Raw genomic sequence first — 6,043 nt, 5'->3', positions numbered from 1 at the left:
TCTATGTACTTCAATGGAAAAGTTTATGGTCAGCTATGTCTATCTATGGACTTTTATAGTCGGCAATAAAGTGCCATTGAAATATTTATAGGCAGCTATAAAAAATTCTATACCACTTTGTCTATAGCTTCTGGACCATACAAAATCTCTTTAGCTAATTATAGAAAACCATATGTCCATGAAGCTATAGACTATTAGTCATACAGTTATCTTTAGCTGTCTATAGAAATTTGAATGGCTCTTAAGCTACAGACTGCAAGCCATAGAATCAGTTTTAGCAAGCTATAGAAAAGTTTATGCTCCTGGAGCTATAGATTATTAGTCATTCAGTTATATTTGGCTGTCCATATAGCCATATAAACTGATAGCCATATAACATGCTTTAGCGGGCTATAGAAAAGCATGCTCCTGAAGCTATAGACTAGTAGTCATACAGTTATCTTTAGCCGTCTATAGAAATGTCAATGCTTCTAAAGCTACAGACTGCAAGTCATATAACCTGTTTTAGCTGGCTATAGAATATTGTATATACCAAAGTATATATCAGTAGGTGTACACCCTTATATGAAAGCACATATATCGTCGGTTCGAATCCCTCGTGCGACTTGTACACTAGCTTGATTAAAAGTTGTGTGTTGTATGCAACGAGAAACCGTATGTCATCAACTACAGTGCTGTACGACAAATGGATTACGCCATAATCTTGGTATTGCTACGAAGATGACGAAGCGGGCAGTGGCGCGGGGCGGAGGGCTCGCGCTAGGCCCTCTGGCCATTAAAGCATATTTCATCCTCATGTCATCACGTCGTTCTGTTGTGTCGCCGTGTTACATCGCTTGTCATGCCACCACGTAACATTTGGTTGGAGGTGTGGTTCATCCCCATCCTCGCCTTGCACCTTCGAAGCCAACCATACGGTGGATCCATCGGCCGAGAGCCCGTGGAGATCGCCGCCCAGCTTTGCCCCAGCCCTTTGGGCTCAGACTCGACCAGCCGCTCTCCCCAGCCCCGTCCCCAGCCCTGACCACAACACACGACGACCATGAAGAGCCCAAAGCCGACCCGACCAACCCCACGACGAAGCGACCTCACGACCACTCGAACGAAGACAGCACCCCCGCCCAAGCCGTTCGGCGTGTCCATGAGCCTTGGCCTTCGGTAAATGGTGAAGATTGGACCTGATGCTCCGGGGCAAGCATTCATTACATCTTCGCATTCATTGTGGTGTCCAGCGTTTCATGTCCCAATCCTGTGCCTGTGTTCATCGTCACGTCATGCATTGGATTTCTAGCAATCGACCGGGACGATCGCTCGGTGGCCCCGGGTAATGCTACGAAGATGACGAAGCGGGCAGTGGTGCGGGGCGGAGGGCTCGCGCTAGGCCCGCTGGCCATTAAAGCATATTGTCACGTGCCTAGCGCCGCGCGACAGCCGTGTTTGGTGCCGACGATGACGAAGCGGTTGTTGGCACAAGCGGCGCGCTGGTGCTGGACTCTGTGATTGGAACTACAAGCCGACCTTATTCTCGGGTCCTCGGCTACGTGTACCTTCACGGCTCCCTGTGACTTGAGTCGTGACAGTATTTCATCGTCATGTCATCACGTCGTTCTGTTGTGTCGCCGTGTTACATCGCTTGTCATGTCACCACGTAAGAGTATAACTCGTGGGAGCACTGTGGTCGCATGGAAGTACGCCTACAGTGAGTACCTCTGACCCATGATGGTTTTAGTCGTGGGGACTGCTGGCCAATTTTCAGTTATTTATTCATCGAATTGAAAATAAGTCCGAAGATATAGAGCATGACACACATGCACATACACACTTGCGCATGCACAAACGCACGCACGCGCATACACACACGCGCGCGCGCGCGCGAATTTTCTATAGCTGACCATAGAAAATAGACCAAAAACTTACATTAGGACACCAGAATTAGTCCATAGGTTACAGACTTCTATAGCAGGCTATAGCTTTTTGGGACAAATATCTATAGCCGACGATACACGGGAGTTTCTATAGCTGGCCATAAACGTTTCTATGCGACCATAGAAAATGCTAAAGACTGCAGTACACAGGGAGCCATAAGTCTATAAAATAGGTTAAAGACTTCTATAGAATAGACTATAGAAAAATCTAAAGACTACCATAGGAACGGCTATAGCTTTTTGGGCCAAGTATCTGTAGCCAACCATACAAAGAATTTTCTATAGCGCGACCATAAAAATTTATGCCTGACCATAAAAAAATGCTATAGACTACAGTAAATAGGGAGCCATAAGTCCATAGAGCAGGTTAAAGACTTCTATAGAACAGACTAGAGAAACCTAAAGACAGCCATAGAAGCGGCTATAGATATTTGGGCCAAATTTCTATAGCAGACCATACAAAGGATTTTCTATAGCTGACGATAGGAAATTTTTGTATGGGGTGACTAACGGATGGCCCTCCGTCGTAGAAGGTGACAGCAGGGAAGTGGCGGAATTCCGGAAAAGGAGACATGAGTTGTCTGTGAAAAAGGGACTGTTGGACTGGGGGCATCGTGTGGTGATACCAAGTGCGGCGCGTGAGAAACTGTTGATACTACACGAGTCTCATCAGGTGCGTTTACCATGAAGACAAGGGCGAGGGCGAAGTTTTGGTGGCCCGGTTTAGATCAAGATATTTGTAAATTGGTCTCGGATTGTCGAAGCTGTGTGCAGGCTTCGTCTATGTCACCTAGGAATCCTGTCAGCTGGCCGATTTCGAGAGAGAGGTGGTCACGGCTGCATGCCGACTATGCAGGGCTTATTGGAAACAAGATGGTGTTGGTAATTGTCGATGCACACAGCAATTGGATAAAAGCCATTCCAGTATCTCGAGCAACCGCTAAAGCCACTGCTTATTGCTTGAGAACCTTGTTTAGCAGGTTTGGTTTGCCCCGCACCATAGTTACCGACAACGGTACACCCTTTACTGGGTTAATGTTAGTGGTATTCCTACGGAAAAATGGAATCGAACATATTCGTACCCCGCCTTATCCCCCCCTACCCCCCCCCCCCCCCCCCCCAGAGCAATGGTCTTGCAGAACGGGCCGTAAGAACAGTCAAGGAGGGCTTGAAGGAAATGCCGGGCGTGGAGTTGACAACTGAAACTTCGCCACTAGCTTCAGGCTCTACTCCGTCCAAACTTCTTCTCGGATACCGTTTGTGTACAAAATTAGATATGTGTTTTCTCCCAGGAACTACAAAATGCCCAAGAATCCAGAGACTGATTCCGCCAGTTGGTACTTCACCCCGGGAGACGCCGTCTATGTGCGCAACTACGGCGTAGGAGAAGAGTGGACACCAGGCAAAGTGAAATCGACGAGTGGTACCTGTCTAGTCACTGTGGCTACTGAGGACGGAGTCGTTCGACTTCATGTCGACCAGATCCGAAAACGCTCATCAGACACCGACGGAAGCAGAGAAGTATCAGGTCCTGCAGAATCTCCTCCTACGACCTTACGGGCCCCGACAGACGAGGCTCACGACCTTCCCGAAGGGACTGTTCCTGATCTACGCCGGTCTACAAGAACCAGAAAGCCAGTGGAGCGCTACGGCTATTAGGGGAAGGAAATGCTGCAGATAACCAGCGCATGCGTCGATGGTCCCTTATTTCCTTCTTCCCCTCCTATATTTTCTTCTCTATATATTTCCGAGCCGGAAATAAAGCGTCGTCTTTTCGCTCTGCGAATCTGCCTGGTTATCATCGCGTAGCTGCCTGCCTGTGGCTGGTAGAACGCAACAACAACCAAGCGCTGACTCCATCCGACCTTCTCCACAAATACAACCAAAGGCTAACCTACGCCGCAGTCGCTCGTCGCGCCTGTCCATCTCCAAGTCAGCACCGAAAGGCGCTTCATAATTCATCCAGTATATCCTATTTGACCTCGTCAGGTGCGTCTACTAAAAAGCGACGTCCGGCGCACCCGCGATCATCGCACACTATGCTGCTCCTGTGACGAGGCTGCTCATTTGTACCGCACCTGCTTTTACAGACAAATGGGTATTCCCGAATTTAGTGCCGATACGCGAAAACCGCAATGTGGTGAACTACCTCTTTGATGTGAACGTAACTGAAGCGTCCGGAATGCCCTACGACCATTCTCGGCCGCCCTCATCCCGCCATTACTCCTCTCAGACACGTCCAAATGCCAGCGTGAAGCGGGCCCGCTCGCCTAACCCCCGTAGGGAAAAATAAATGTGGAAACCTTTGGGGGAAGGCTGTGCAAGACACCGGTACAAGACACTGCGAAACTTTGAAGTTGTTGTGGAGAACAAAAAGATCTTTCATGTCGAACGGAGCCTTGCTGTCGTCAAAAGAGTTGTTCTCATCGAAAACGGCAAATCAGATGTCCTACTGACGACGTTTGGCGGTAAGCACCAGCATGTAAACATTGGGACATTAGTGGCTTACATTTTCGGTACCGGAACCATGGAAGCATGCAAACATTATCCTCATTCACAAGAAAGGGGACTCTAAGGACCTTAAAAATTACAGACCAATCAGCTTACTGTCTGTTACGTATAAGGTATTTACTAAGGTAATCGCTAATAGAATCAGGACAACCTTAGACTGCAATCAAGCAAAGGATCAAGCAGGGTTTCGGAAACGGTACTCTACTATCGATCATATCCATACCATCAATCAGGTGATAGAAAAATGCTCGGAATATAACCTGCCCCTATACATAGCATTCATTGATTACGAAAAAGCATTTGACTCAGTTGAAACCTCGGCGGTGATGCAGACATTGCGAAATCAGGGGGTAGACGAGCCGTACATGAAAGTGCTGGAAGATATATATAGTGGCTGCACAGCAACCATAGTTCTGCATAAAGAAAGTAACAAAATTCCCATAAAGAAAGGTGTTAGGCAAGGAGACACAATCTCCCCAGCACTATTCACAGCTTGTTTAGAGGAAGTATTCAGAGACTTGGAATGGGAGCAGTTAGGGATAAGGGTAGATGGAGAATACCTCAGTAATCTGCGATTTGCTGATGACATTGCTTTGCTAAGCAACTCGGGGGATGAACTGCAAATAATGATTGATGACCTAGACAGAAAAAGTAGAAAGGTAGGCTTGAAAATCAATATGCAGAAGACTAAGGTAATGTTCAACAGCCTCGGGAAGGAACAGCAGTTTACATTAGGTAGCGAATTACTGGAAGTAGTAGGCGAATATGTCTACTTAGGGCAGGTAGTAACCGCAGATCCGGACCATGAAAAGGAAATAACAAGAAGAATAAGATTGGGATGGAGCGCATTTGGCAAGCACTCGCAGATTATGACTAGCAGCTTACCGGTATCGCTCAAGAGGAAAGTATACAACAGTTGCATCTTGCCTGTACTCACCTATGGGGCTGAAACGTGGAGGCTAACCAAGAGAGTTCTACTTAAGTTGAGGACAACCCAGAGGGCTATGGAACGAAAAATGGTAGGGGTAACATTAAGAGATAGAAAGCGTGCAGAGTGGGTCAGAAAAATAACTCAAGTTACCGACATTCTAGTGGAAATTAAGAAGAAGAAATGGACATGGGCAGGACATGTAGTGCGAAGAGAGGATAACCGATGGTCGCTGAGGGTAACAAACTGGATTCCAAGGGAAGGAAAGCGTAGCAGGGGGCGGCAGAAAGTTAGGTGGGCGGATGAGATTAAGAAGTTCGCAGGGGTCAAGTGGATGCAGCTAGCACAGAACCGGGTTAAGTGGAGAAATATGGGAGAGGCCTTCGCCCTGCAGTGGGTATAAGGCTGATGATGATGATGATGAACACATTCCAAACACCCCTGGTCTTACGACAGAGTCATCTACTGATCCGAAAAGGCCTGTTACGGATTCTGAGTTTGACATTAATCCCGCGCTTTCTCAACTGCAGCATGACAAGTGAACGACCTCCACCAAGCAGCGCTTACCGGCGACCTTTTCTATAGAATCCTTCATGTGTTGTCAGAACCTAACTCGGCAAGCACCGCTTTATTACGGATGACACTATGCCTCCCATTAGACAGTCAGTTTGAGAGCCCG

This window comes from Amblyomma maculatum, chromosome 6 (genome assembly GCF_055883805.1).
Source record: "Amblyomma maculatum isolate TAMU_Amacu chromosome 6, ASM5588380v1, whole genome shotgun sequence".
Classification (NCBI taxonomy): Eukaryota; Metazoa; Arthropoda; class Arachnida; order Ixodida; family Ixodidae; genus Amblyomma; species Amblyomma maculatum.
Note: the sequence above shows the minus strand (reverse complement) of the source record.